Raw genomic sequence first — 15,185 nt, forward strand, 5'->3', positions numbered from 1 at the left:
TTCTGTGTTTTATCCTCAGCTACTTTGACACAAAGGCATGTGCTGTGACGCTCACACCTTTGATAAAGTCTTGCGTGTGTCAGCTTCCTTTTTATTGATACAAAAATATGTAAATGTACTGATCTGAATTATAATATTTCTGACTGTCAAAATTTCCCAGATTTAAATCGAATCGAATCGAATTAAATCGAATCGTGGATCGAATCGATTCAGGACCTTGTGAATCGGAATTGAATAGATTCTAGAAATCAGTGACGATACCCAGCTCTACTTTTGCGGGGTTTTTTAGTGCAATTTTGCATGCTGTTTTTTTTTTTTTTTTTTACACCGCACTGTGTTCTGCATCCTGATCGGCTGTAGACCATTGTTGATCTCCTCCGTGCCATCTCTCCTGTGCCGTACAGAAACGCCAAATCAATTGCTAGCAGTGTGACTCTGAAGTGCTGTACTTTTCTTCCCAACAAAAACAATGTCGACAAAATGTTTTGCACCGTCAAAGGCAGAGGAAGATAACCATCGCACAAAAAGTTGGACTTCTGATTCATTAATGATTCATTGATGTTGAATTCTCTCGCAGCTGCTCTATTCCCGTGTTCTGGACCTGAAAACAGGGTTTGATCTTTGGTTTCATTCTGTAATACTGGACTTATTTTACCTTATTAAGGTTTGAACTTTGAGGGTGTTTAAACAAGAGAGAAAAGTGTGAAAATGTTCATGTCTGTATGAAAAAAGTATGTAGTGAGGGGTTTTACAGTTTTACAGCCTTTATGCGATTTCACCTATCGCAGGTTATTTTTAGAACTTAACACCCGTGACAAACAAGGGACCACTGTATACAAATACTGAGAAATCCTTTCTTTGAATCCTTTCTCTGTTTTGCTCTGAGGCGCGGGGGAAAAATATCGACAAGTTGATGAACATCATCTACAGATATATTTGGTAAATGGCCAAGACATCTTGAGAAATGTAAATCGCCTCTTGATTCATCCATTTGGTTGACTTGTTTTGGAAAACCTGACCATAAACAAAGAGCGAATATCACACTGGAAACGAAGTGCTATACAGGAGTTTCCCCACCGGAAGTAGCATATGCACATAGTTTATTGGTTGATATGGTACATTTTCACCAATCACCAAGAGGGAGCTGAGTGTAAAAGCGAAGCTCTCAATTTACCGGTCGATCTACGTCCCTACCCTCACCTATGGCCACGAGCTGTGGGTAGTGACCGAAAGAACGAGATCGCGGATACAAGCGGCAGAAATGAGCTTCCTCCGAAGGGTGGCTGGCCTCTCCCTTAGAGATAGGGTGAGAAGTTCGGCCATCCGGGAGGGGCTCAGAGTAGAGCAGCTGCTGCTCCACATCGAAAGGAGCCAGCTGAGGTGGTTCGGGCATCTGACAAGGATGCCCCCTGGGCGCCTCCTGGGTGAGGTGTTCCAGGCATGTCCCACCAGGAGGAGGCCCCGGGGCAGACCCAGGACACGCTGGAGAGATTATATCTCTCGGCTGGCCTGGGAACGCCTTGGTATTCCCCCGGATAAGCTGGAGGAGGTGGCTGGGGAGAGGGAGGTCTGGGCCTCTTTGCTTAGGCTGCTGCCCCCGCGACCCGGCCCCGGACAAAGCGGATGAAAATGGATGGATGGATGGATGGTACATTTTTCCACCAATAGGAAAGAGGTGGCGTCTTTCTTTTCTTTACTGTTTTTGCGCTGTCCTTAGAAGATGCTTTTTTTTTTAGCTTTCTTCCTGCACAAACGTGACAATAGTATTCAGAAAAAAGCATTGCTTATTTTTTTAAATCATAACTCTGGATTTAGTGGCCTGTTATTACAATTTAGAAACGTGTGTATATTTTCAAGTTCAAACTTTCAACACAAGCGGAAATGGAGACTCAGCATGGCTGCAGCTTTTTGCTGTCAGCTTAAATCGGTCATGTGATTTTGAGGTGCAGCATGTCCCAGAGGGTTAATAACACTCACCTTCATTCCATTTCCAGAGTGTAGCAACCAACTGTCAGCCAACTATCTGTTTTAGTGTAACCTGTTTTATTGTGAAAGGTTTAACAAGGCGTGAACATTGGATAAACCGGCAGCTTGCTAAGGAGAAAAATGGTTTGGGGAGCCTTTTGACAATAAAGTACGAGTTTGAGTTACTCTACAAACTGTTGCTTTAATCCTTAAGCCTCAAAACATGGTGTCAGACGGGGAGCAACGAGCACTAACTGAGCTTCCACCCAGAATCCAGTGGTTCCAACTTAGGCTTATGAGGTACAGTTATACTATCTCACACACTCCAGGCAAAGCACTCCTCACAGCGGACACACTGCGGTTAATGAAGACCCTGATTCTAAGGCTATAGCTGAACTGCTGGATTACACAAATATATATGTGGATGAAATAAGCAAAAGCATGCCTGCTAGCTCGACTTACATCACAAAGTTAGCCCTTTATACCCTATAATATTAAACAGGCTGCCTGGAATTATTTTGTTGTTTTAGCTGTAAAAGTCTCATAACATCTGCTGTAACTGTGTGCCTTTGTCACTTTTTTTCAGGACTACTACTTCTTTCAACATTTGGTAGTTTTTTTGTTTTGTTTTGTTTTACTGTATGCTATCCGGTTGTTCATTCTGACGTCACTAGCCGTGTCTGGACCTAAACTCCGCTGCAGGTCCATATATCAAACGATCACTGTGGCATTACTGAGAGTTGAAAAACTGTCTAAAGTCTTTCATCTTTAATAAAATGATCAGCGTTCTGCTCTACCAGGTGTAACAATTGAGTTTAACATCCAGGCATCCATAAAAACGGAATTTATGACATTTAACAGAGTTAGAAGTTAGCTCGCTAGCTTCTATCTAAATACAATATAGCATGTCCTGACTGCAGGGTTTTGGAAACAAATTAAAACGTACAGCTCTGTTATCACTTCCAGCATAAATGAAGACAGGAAACTAAACAGCAGTGACGTTTGTAGGTAGAGCTGGGCGATATGAGATTTTTTCATATCACGATATGTTTTTTTCATTTCAGGCGATAACGATATCTATCACGATATAAGCCAAATAACTATATTTGTAAGATTTAAATGTGCCGTTGCTCACAAGTAAAATGTGAAATAATCAGCAGCTTGTTTTTAAATATTTATTTCCCATAATAAGTTCAACAGGGTAGATGTACTTAAGGAACATGAGACTTTTTCAGATAAATAAAGGCAAATATTGCAAACTACACAAAAGGCAGCCGCTAAAGCGTTTAAGTTTCAAAATAGAACAAATGAAACAGACTAAATTGTCAATTCCACTTAGAAACAAGTTTTACAGAAGAACAGACAAAAATGACTAACTTTTGTCAATATCAAATAAACTGAGAACTAAAAGGAAATTCTCAATCTCTCCTTGTTGTATAGCTTAGCTTTTCAAACAGTTTTAACAGTTACTTTAGTCTGACAAAAGCCGAATGACGAATTAGCGCTTCCAGTCAGAGACTGAGGCTACGTCCACACGTACACGGGTATTTTTGAAAACGGAGATTTTCCGTTTTCGTTTTAAAAAATAATCCCGTCCACACATAAAGGCAGAAATGAAGGAAAACGCTGCTATGAACATGCCAAAGCAGCAGGTGGCGCTAGATTCCTAACCGTGCAGAAATGTTGGCCAATCAGAAGTCTAGAAGCCTCGGTGGGAAAAAGTAAACAAAGCTGCGGCATAGAAGCAGAACCGAGTCGTATGTGTGGACGGACAGTAACTGTGTGTATATGTAAGCATTTAAACACTGCAGAGAGTAGAATTAACAGTAACAGTATTGTAGAAATTCATTTCACCGAAACAATAACGCGGCGCACAGTGTGACGCATGCACCAGTTTATTGTATTTCCAGACTTGCTTTCGGCACAATTTACAGTGCACGCTCTGTTTTTTGTCAGACTTGAAATAGCCGAAATACCTTCAAACTACGGAACTTCTATGGCTCTTCCGTTCGACAATCTCTCCGGCATTGGAACCATCATCGGTTTTCTCTTCGGTCACGCTCGGTTGATTTTTCTAGTCGGCACACTCATTTCCTCCATTATGCGCTGGCTGCTTCCCAAACAAACACACGTGCGGCTTGGCACTTGTGCTGTACGTAGCAAGTCACGCGACGTGACGCTGCGGCTGTGATTGGTTCAGCTCTGCGCTACTGAATTTGGATCGGCTGACCTTTTTTTTTTTTTTTTTTTTCTTAAGAGGACAAGAGCGGCGAGGTCTATCGCGATAGCTTAATTTCTCTATTGAGTAAAAGTTATATCGCGATACATATCGTTATCGTTCTATCGCCCAGCTCTATTTGTAGGGTTACTGAAGTTGGGCTAGCTGGTATATAATGATGTGCTACGTGACCGCTAGCGACACAGCTATGTTAGCATAATATAAACAAGCTAACTTTTTTTCCACTCGATAAAAGTTAACATGAGTGTTCTCGATGGTCAGGAACAAATGTAATCACATGGCAGGATGCTGTAAAAGGACCAAACTTCAGCCAGGAGCTGCATGGGCTGGGCTGTAGTTACATCCTAAGGTTTTAAAAACTGAGCTTAAATAAATGATTAGCGGTAATAAAAGCCGAGGGAGGTCAACAGTGATCACTGACTGTTTTAGGAGCTTTTTGAGATTAAATAGAAGAAAATACATAAAATTAAACATGTTAACAACACAAAAGCCATATTAAATGCAGACTACTTTAGGCCCGGAAGTAGGATTCGTCACGTCATCACTTAACAATCGGATTGATGTGTAACAAGGGAATAATAACGGGAAAACACAAAAAACGAATTTAAATTCAATCTTACAGATTTTTACTGAATAAGAACTCAAAGTGTACATGAATAAAATATTTAGAATTTGCAATTTAAACTTTAAAACACTAAACAACAACAAATATGTGAACTTTGGGACTATAGTTTGTTTCTGGGGGTCTCTGTTTTCTATGCAAGTCCAGGTATTTTTGGTCCCTGGTGGAACTCGAAAAAGCAGTTCCTCTCAAGCTGCAGGCAAAGGCCTATATTGCACTGTTGGCATTTCCAAGGAGTGCTTCTCTTACAGACAGTGCACTGCTTCCTTCCTATGCTTGCCCTCTGCCTCTTTCCTATATCCACAGTGCTTGTAGGGACAGGAAAGTGTCCTTGACTTGGGGACTCGGGCCTGGTATCCAAGAAAACACCTAGGAGATGTGCAGGGAGCTCCTCCTGGAAGGCCTGGTGAGTCTTGTGCTTCTGTTGCTTGCTGATGCACAACTCTTTGTGAATGATGAAGCTGTTTGTAACTGCAACGTCCAGAAGATGCTGGAAAACTGTCATGTCCCATCTTCTAGTTTTGCGATGGACTAAATTTGTTCCCAGCATCTGGTCTGATGTGTCCACTCCTCCCATGTATTTATTGTACTCAGTCACAGCTGTCGATCTGGGGGACAGAAACCCTCTCAAAATGTCCATCTTCCTTTCTCTGCCAGCGTAACACTATGTCCCCACTGGACACAGGGTGAACGGTAGTACAGACAGAGACTTCTCGACCGTCCATCCACTTTACAAATAAAAGCTCACCGTCCCTGATCCACCAAGAGGCCCCCTCTTGGTGATCTTTTATGTAGAGCATTTTCCTGAGTGGATGGAACACCCAGCCTGCCCAGCCTGTATGTACCACAAGCCCCAAAACCCTGCTTATTCAAGTGTTGAAAGAGAGCTGGGCTGGTGTAGAAGTTGTCACAGTAAAAAATGTAACCCGATCCCAGATCGTCAAAAGAGAGTTCTTTCCCTGATGAAAACTTTGATTTCCCTGTATACAGCTTGAAGTCTATTGTGTAGCCATTGACATCAGCAACAACAAAATTTTTTAGCCCCCACTTGGTGGGTTTGGCCTTCATGCATTGCTTGATGGCTAATATTGGCTTTGAAGAAACCATCCTGTCATCAACTGAAATATGCTGCTCTGAGTGGTAATTACTTATGCAACGATTTCTCATCATCTCAAGGAGAGGTCTGACTCGGTGAAGTATGTCATAGTCCTCTGTGCCCTTTTTCTGTCATTGGCCGCATCTTCTTCTGGATCACTGATCCCAAGATTAGAAGTGATGGCCATAAAACAGTCTCTGGACATTACAGTGGCAGGAAAAGGAACATGAAAAATTGTGTTTCTCCTCCAAAAGTCTGACATTTTTGGAAAATTGCAGACTGTAAAGTGTAAAGTAAACAAGCCCAGGTACCTTTGTAGCTCTTCTGGTGTTATTTCATTCCAGTAAAATTTTTCACCCTTTTCGTTATTTTTTGCAGCATTTTTGTTTGTGTTTGCACACAAGCATTTTAGCACTTCATCAACAAAAAAATCTGACAGGTCAACTCCTCCCATGAGGTTGTAATCCTTTACAGCTGATGGTTATGGCACCTCAACTGCTCTGTGTCGTCCTTCAACCTTGCAGATCCTTTTCATAGTGTCCCCGGAGATTTTTTTGTCAGAGCGTTAACTTTGGTTTTTGGTACTCCAACTCTTGTGTCCCAAAATGTGCCATATGCTCCAACCCCCAGGCCATGAAGGTGGTGAAAAAGTGCTGGACTGGTATAAAAGTTATTACAATAAATGTGATATCCCGTTCCCAGGTAGTTTTTGTTTATAAGTGCCATCCCAGCAAATGACGGCCCCTTCTCAGTTACCACAGTTGACCCCCCTGTATAAATGTTAGTCCATTGTGTAGCCTGTGTTGTCAGACAGCACAAAAAGTGTTATCCCCCGCTTTGTTGGCTTGATTTTTATGTATTGCTTCAGGAAAACTCTGGCTTTGTTATAGACCATGAGCTCACCCACAGAGAGGTTTTGCTGTGGGTAGTATACAGCTTTGCAGGCGACACGCTAACGTCATACAGGGAACGTACTCTGTGCAGGCAGTCATAATCAACAGTGCCTGTTTTTCTGTCATTGAGAGCATCTTCCGCAGGATCACTCATATGAACATTCCAAGTGATGGTGAGGAACCGGTGTCTGGACATGACCTCGGAAAGATATTCCACATGAAAAATCAAATTCACATGCCAAAAATCTCTCATTGTGGGCAGCTTTAGAACCCCCATGTAGAGTGTTAGGCCAAAGTAATGGTACATTTCAGCCTCTGTGAGGAGCTCAGTCCACTTGAAGTTTTTGCCTGCAGCAATATTTTTAGCTGCATTTTTGTTTGTGTTGGCACACAGTGTTTTTTTTATAGCAGCATGGTCAAAGTAAATCTTGAACAGTTCAGATGGAGATGGACTGTCCACACATACTGAAAATGGCGGCTCCACATCTGGCATTCTTTTTGGAAAGAAATTCGGTACACAGGTTGAGGCAAGTTGTTTGGGTCCTTATCACTCTTCCAGGTAGCTGTGCATCACTGGAGAGTGACTCTGACCTGAAGCTCTTTCCTCTTTTTGCCAGAGGACAACTCATCCAACTCCTTCCTCTTCCTCTACTTCTCTCCGGAGTAGAGGCTGCTTCAGTCGAGCAGGACACTTCAGTTCCGTTCCCTCCTCTTCAATATTATCAACACTATACACAAAAGAATTTAACACCGTGTTCGATTTGTCCAGCACGAAAGTAATATAATGATGTGTAATTCGCACAAAAATGTTTTGCGGTGCGAAATTCCTCTCCGCACGAAATTCTTCTTACTTTTCTCTAACATAAAACTATTTTTTCAAACAATATACATACTTGTTTTGGCAAGGGTCAATCCCTTCGATGAAGTCTGTTTCATCCCCACTGTCGGCAGAATCAGGATCTGACAAATGGCCACCGTCTTCAGGTGGGGCGGTAATGAGATCCGAAGCTTCACGCAAGGTGAAGTGTTTGGCGTGTCCGGATTTTGACTGCATAATAATGTCATGTGTGGAGGTGTAGAAAGTGTGTATTGAGTGTCTGTTGTGTATAGAGTGTAAGTTTCCAAGAAAGCGATTGCAACATTACGAATGAGAGCAAATACTAGTGTAGAGAGAAAAAAAAACAAACATCACTTCCTGTTGTTGGACAGGTCCATGTGATAGGTCACGCTGACAACATGATGAGATATAATCCACCGTAGGAAGTGACAAGAACAGCTGATCAGATCGATAAAGAGTCTGGCTTCGGATCATAGGTGTTTTTTTTTTAGGGTTTTTTTTTGTATTTGTCCACTGTTCCTGCCGGCTGTAGTGAGCCTTGACCTCCCAGTCAGATATCGAGCTGGTGGGTAACAGACATCTGAAAATAACTTAAAAAGTTTATTTTGTGATCCAGAAAGAGTAATATTTAAAAGTTTTTGGTGGCGCTCCTCCACCATTGCCGGATTTGAGTTTTGGACAAAATGCATTCTGGGATATTTGGCTGTACCAAGTCCACACAAGTCACCACTGATGCATGTTTGACAAAATGGGAGGAGCAAGAACACATCCAGGAATTTTTAGCATACTCGGCTTGATGCATACTTTGAATTGGAACAGTACTTGGTCTCCGATAGTGATGTGCGATACCACTGATTTCCTTTCCGATCCGATACAAAGTTAAATTCAGGGTGGTATCGACGATACTGATCCGATACCGATACTTTGTACAAAAACGTATTTCAGTTATTGTATCTCAAATTATAGCATCATAATGATTACAGGACATTGGATTACTTGTTCTTATCGCTTAATAATGCACAGTTATCATATAGAAATAAAAAAAAAAACTGAAGTTGTGCGCTATTTGAACACGTTGCCTGCCTGCAGCACTAAAGGACTCCGTGAGAGACGTCCGTCTCGCCCTTGCAGCACCTGTCCATGTCCACTCCTCCTCTTCAGTTCACCTCAACATAAGCTCGTCATATTCTTGTGCTTGATGAGGTTAGTAGTGTTGCCAAAACACCTCCCTTTCTTGCCACATGTATTGCAAACTACGTCTCAACCGTTTGTGGAAGTAAAATACGTCTGCACATGACTCCATTTATGCTCAGCCATTGTTGTGAGTGTGCACAACAAGGGGCTGGACACATTTATACAAAAATATGTCACGACTATGACAGGCGGAAGACTAAGTAGTTCCTTCCAATGTAGACAATCCAAATGATATAGTTTATTTGCACTCTGTTCCTGTTAATGATAACCTACAAATTTACCCTAAATTACTAAAATATCGATATTTTAATATGAGTATCGATTCTAGAACATAAATGACTGGTATCGGAGGAATCGATATTTCAGTATCGATCCGCACATCACTAGTCTCCGACTAATGATGTATCACAAGTCCACGAGAACGCAAGTACACACAAGCACGCATACTGAGACATGGCCAGGCTTAAAGTTTGTATTTTTTTTTTAATTTATTTAACCTTTATTTAACCAGGAATGTCCCGTTGAGATCAAAAACCTCTTTTTCAAGGGAGTCCTGATTTGTATTGAACAGCTTGCCCTGACACTGACTGGCAAATTAAACATTCATCTGAGCCGATCGCTTTTACAGTGCCTACAGAATAGTGATGGGATTTCCGGCTCTTTTTAGAGAACTGGCTCTTTCGGCTCGGCTCACTAAAAAGATCCAGCTCTTTCGGTTGTTTTGTTGCTTTAATTAATTTATCATTAATAACAATATAAAATTATGTACAAAGGAATTACTAATGTTAAAAAAGAGTGGATTTATTTATATATGTTTATATATAAATATATGCGGTGGCCCCTAGAGACAAAGCACGTACAAACTCCAAAACACATTTCTAGCGTTAACTGAAATCGCTGGCTTGTGTAGCCACTACGTAACAAAAACTCAACACTGCGCCTAGCATTTACATTCTTCTGAGTTTTTACGTGCGTCTGAGTTTTTACGTGTTTTGGAGTTTGTACGTGCTTCGGGGTTTGTACGTGTTGTGGAGTTTTTGCGTGTTGTGGAGTTTTTATGTGTTGTGGAGTTTTTACGTGTTTTGGAGTTTTTACGTGCTTCGGGGTTTGTACGTATTGTGGAGTTTTTGCGTGTGGAGTTTGTACGTGTTTTGGAGTTTTTATGTGTTGTGGAGTTTTTACGTGCTTCAGGGTTTGTACGTGCTTCAGAGTTCGGATGTGTTTTGATGTTTGCACGTGCTTTGTCTCTAGGAGCCACCGTAAATATACTTTTATTTATTCACTCCACATAAAATCTAATAAATAAATAAATAATATAATACAAAAACCAACTATTCACATTTCAACTTTTAACCATTTAGCTTTCAGCTTTTTCCTTTTAAACAAATTTAAAGTGAAACAACACAAAACACTTCAAATCACAACACAATTAAATATAAATTAAAATATGAAAACAAAAAGAACATGCACATTCTCTGTCATGGGCCTGCATGAATAAACGTTCTGAATCCTTTATCATCTGCAACTGAAAATAGTTGTGGATGATCACTATACCTTTCTAATGTGACGTTTTTGTCCCTGGCTCTCTTTCTCTGTCTCTCCCTCCTGCTCTATTCCTGTGCTACTACCCCTCCTCCCAGCGCAAGCACAAGGCTCGCATGCAGAGTGAAGCGGAAAAAAAGTGCGAGAGAGAGAGAGAGAGAGAGAGGGTAAGAGCAGAGGCGGAGCCAGACATTGTATACACCCGGGGCTTAGCCCTAAAGGGTAATACGTGCGCGGGGGGTTGGAAATGACAAAAAAACCTGCTATGAAGTTGAAGATTTATTAGGCTGTGTTGTAAGCTTTAAAGAAAAAAAAAACTTAATATGAGAAAAAAATATCACATATGTAGCTTAAAAACAGTTTTTTACTTAAACAGCAAGGCAGAACAAAATTAGGGCTGTTTCAAGATACGGGGACTAAACCCCATTTCAACCACACCCAGAACTGATCCGGAATGAAAACAGGACTACTTTAGTAAAGTAAAGTGTGCGTGTTAGTCCCCATAGGGAAATAGTTCCTCTGCATTTAACCCATTCACCCAGTGAAGCAGTGGGCAGCCACCAGTGCAGCGCCCGGGGAGCAGTGTGTAGGGACGGTACCTTGCTCAGGGGTACCTCAGGGTAGCCGTTCAGTGGAGTCGAACCCCCGACCTTCCGATCATGGGGCCACCACTCTACCTACTGAGCTATCCCTGCCCGTTAGGACTTAACCAACAAAGAACCAAAATCAAAACTAGATGACAGTAGCACTGAAAATCATCACAGATCTGCACTACACTGACAACACCTCTTTATTGTGGTAACATGAGATTGTATCTTCGAGGCTTGAGTTTTGCAAACCTATCAATGACATTTTCAGGGTCAACATTATCCAAGTACTCCTTTTCAATAGATAATATGGCCAAATCATTCAGCCTCTCTTGTCCCATGGTTCTCCTTAGCCACATGTGGAGATGACGCAAGGCACTAAAAGAGCGCTCACAGCTGCAGCTACTGACAGGAATGGTTAGTGCAATTCTAAAGATGACCTTCAGAGTTGGGAACATGTCCTCGTCAAGCAAGTGGAAGGCAGTTGTGATGTCGCAAATGTCCTCTTTTTCCATTTTTCTTTTCATGAAGTTTTTTGCCACAACAAGTTCTTCAGGCTTTATCATCACATGGTAGTGTGCCACAATGGGTTTTAAGGCACCTTCGGAAAGGAATGTTGAGGAGGATGGATTGCATGCCTGAATGCCCTCCATTATTTTCTGTCCTGCCCCAGAAAATCTGTCTGCTAGCTCCTGCAACATTCGGTCCAAACAAGGAAAGAATATCTCGTACCTAAACTCTGCTGAGCTTGTGAGATTTGGTGTTGCACCACAGCTGGACTCAAGTACAAATCCTTCAAGTCTTTTCTGTTTGTGTCGTGCCCCCTGAGGAATCTGGATGTTGTAGCTTCCACAAATGTCCATGGCCTTCTCAAATATTTCCTCAGTAGCAGCCTCTGTGCGCAATTTACTTAGTGTATCAACTACCGACATCTTGTACTCCACAGCTTTGCCCATGTCTAGCCTTTCTCCCTGCAGGTAGCGGTGCAGGCCTTCGGTGATCCCAAGCAGCTGTGAGAACATGATTAACATGTACACAGTCTTGGGTTTTGAAAGCTTGGACAAGATCCCTTTAGCAATAGGAGTGTTTGTGGCTTCGAGAGTTGCTAAAACTGCAGAAATGTTGTTGAGAAGGGCTTTGATGGAATTTACTTGGCAGGCCCATCTTGTGTTAGAGAGCTGAACAAGCTCAGATGCAAACAGTCCAAGGTCCTTTTGCAGTTCCTTAAACTTTGTGTGGTTTACCAGGGAGGTGTTAAAAAAATGTGTAGACATTTTCCAAAAGTCCAAAGAAGTCAGAAGCAGCTGGAATAGCCTTGCATGTATGGCAAAGGACAAGGTTGAGCTCATGTGCAGAGCAGTGCACATATACTGCTTCAGGGTGTCTCTGTCTGAAACGGGACTGCACACCACCCACAGCACCACTCATAACAGATGCCCCATCATAGGATTGAGCAACACAAAGTAAGTCACTGAGCGTGTGATACTGCAACAGCTCCTCAATAGTGTCTGTAATGCACTGTGCACCAAACCTTTCTAGTTTCCGTAGACCAAGAAAACATTCTTTGACAGGGCCTTTACATGACACAAAACGTACACACACTGCAAGCTGTTCCGTGTGCCCATCTCTAGCCTCATCAGCCATAACAGAGTACATCTTAGCTTTCTTCATCTCTTTAACTATATTTCCAGTTATTTCATGTGAAATACTGATTATCATCTCATTTTGTGAAAAATGAGTCAGATAGGTAGCATGTGAGACAGGACTGTAATTTTTCAAAAATGGATCAAATGTTTTCAGCAGCTTCATGCACTCAAGGAAGTTCCCTTGATTATGACTGGTGGATTCCTGCTCATCGTGGCCACGGAATGGTATTCCTTGTTTTCCAAGGAAACTTGTTACAGCTAAGATCCTGTGGAGATATTGTCGTCTCTCTGAAATCTCTGCTGCGCTTGCTGATCTAAGTTGCTCAACAACGTCACCTTGGTTTTTTGTGGTCTTAAAGCTGTGCCAGCAGATCATAGAAGACGAATGGCTGGAACTCTTTTCGTGCTCCCTAAAGGCATTTAAAGCCCTCTTCCAATTGCAGAACCCTGAATGACTGAGGCCATCTTTTTTTAAAGTATTCTGCTTCCCAAAAATGCGACATGAAAAACAGAAAGCCAAGTTCCTCACAACAGAATACTCCAGCCATGTAAACTGTTCAAACCAACTCTTATTAAACGCCCTCTGCTGGCCTCCAAACTGGCTCAGCGGATATTGTGGGAGGACATTTTGTCTTGGACCACTTTCTAGAGTTCCTTCCAGTAAACCTCCTTCAGCTGTCCTTAACGATCCACCTGCTGCTTCCTGCTGTGATGCTGTTGTGTTTTGGTTTTCTCTTGCTTTCCTGATTTCCCCTGACCTCTCTGAATGATCAGAAAGAGAATCATTACTAATTAATGATCCCTCTGTATTTGTCTTTGTGAGTCACAAGTTTGTGCCATATTATTTTTAATTCTACCAAAGTACTCTATTTAGATTCAGAAAAGTTTATATAACTAATTAGCCTTGTGGTGCAAATAAGTTTCCATAACTTAATAAATATAGAATTTGAAAAATAACAAACCTAAAAAGATACACTAGGTACTAGATATGTGTTCTGATGTTTTGGCAAACAACCATTTGACTAACGTCTCACCTGGTTCTTGTTCCATTTCTCTTCTGTCCTCATTCTCCTCTCCATCTCCCTCTCTCACCCTCTCTCTCCCTCTTTGTGCTGACAATCAAACCAAAACCAACATCATCAAATATACAGTTGAAACCAGATATTTACATGCTCTTCAGATAAAAACACAAACACTTATTTAAGGTAAAACCTCAAATTAGACTAAATGTTTAATTTATATTTGTTAAATTTAAGAGTAAAGAGAGAAACTATCTGTATTTCTTAATTGCAAATGACACCCAAATTGTATTCAAACTTGAGCCACACTTATGGAGCTCCACAATTCTTTTCCTGGTGTTTTGGTTGACACCTCTTGATTTTCCCATGTCAAAGAAACAGGCTCTGTGTTTTGCCTTATATGCATCCACAGCTGTGCCACCAGTTTACTCACATGGACTGTACTAACCTATCAGAAGCTTCTTCAGCTCAGAATGGAATCGTCTGGAGTTTTCTTATTATTTAACAATAAACTTAGTGTACATGTACTCCTAAATTTGATGAAAGTGATAATAAATAGACCGATCTCTCTCTCTTTATTCTGACGTTTAACTAATTCAGAATATATTTCAATATTTATCTAAAACAAAAGTTTACTCTAAATTGATGTTGTACAGTAAAAATGTTTTATGTTTTCTCCCTAAAGTGTAAATATCTGGTTACAAATGTGAATATCCTGCTGTGTACTGAAATCCCTCTTGTTTTGCATAGAAATATACTGAACAACATACAAAGCATAATATATAAAATAACATTTACCTGAGTTTTTTCTTTGAAAGAAGCCTCTAATGTCCATTCTTATATTTCAGTACATAACTGAAACCGAATTAGTCGGGGAGGGTAAGAACTGAAAATATGAAATAAACACACGTAAGCTAAGACTCTCTAAAAAAATAGCATTTGTTCGGCTTTTCATTTCGCCATTTGTTGATTCACTTGAAGAGCAAGTAACGTAATATTGGTCAAGTGATCAGTTTGATATCAATCTTTCGTGATACACCGTCATATTCACATTATTTGTACGGTACGAATGATTTGCTTTGGTACCTGGTCAAACTTAAGCTCTCCTTAGTATGGTTGGCTCCGTCTCTCCAACAGTGCACTCACAGGCATCAGCTGCCCCGCCCTCTCGCTCAGTTGATTAGTGCCTGAGCTCGGATCATACCAATATCAGGGGGGGATTCACGCACAGTCGTAAATTCCCACAGTGTGCACTATGTGCTTCGAATATTGTGTGTACTTTTTGTTTTATACAGTTGTCAGCCAGGCATCTAACTATGAAAAAATTACACTCCAAAAGACCCCAGGCTTCTGACAAAACAACCCGGGCTTAAGCCCAGTAAGCCACCCCCACGCTCCGCCCCTGGGTGAGAGAAAGGAAAAAAAACAACAACCCATGGCTTGCGATAAGGAGCCGGCTCGCGTCGTTCATGTCAAAGACCCGGCTCTAAGAGCCATTTCGTTTGCGACCGACACATCACTACTACAGAAGGAATCATCAGCCC

The sequence above is a fragment of the Copadichromis virginalis genome, linkage group LG7 (assembly GCF_057382275.1).
Source record: "Copadichromis virginalis isolate Kocher_CV1m ecotype Utaka linkage group LG7, C_Virginalis_male_GT1.1, whole genome shotgun sequence".
In the NCBI taxonomy this organism is placed as follows: domain Eukaryota; kingdom Metazoa; phylum Chordata; class Actinopteri; order Cichliformes; family Cichlidae; genus Copadichromis; species Copadichromis virginalis.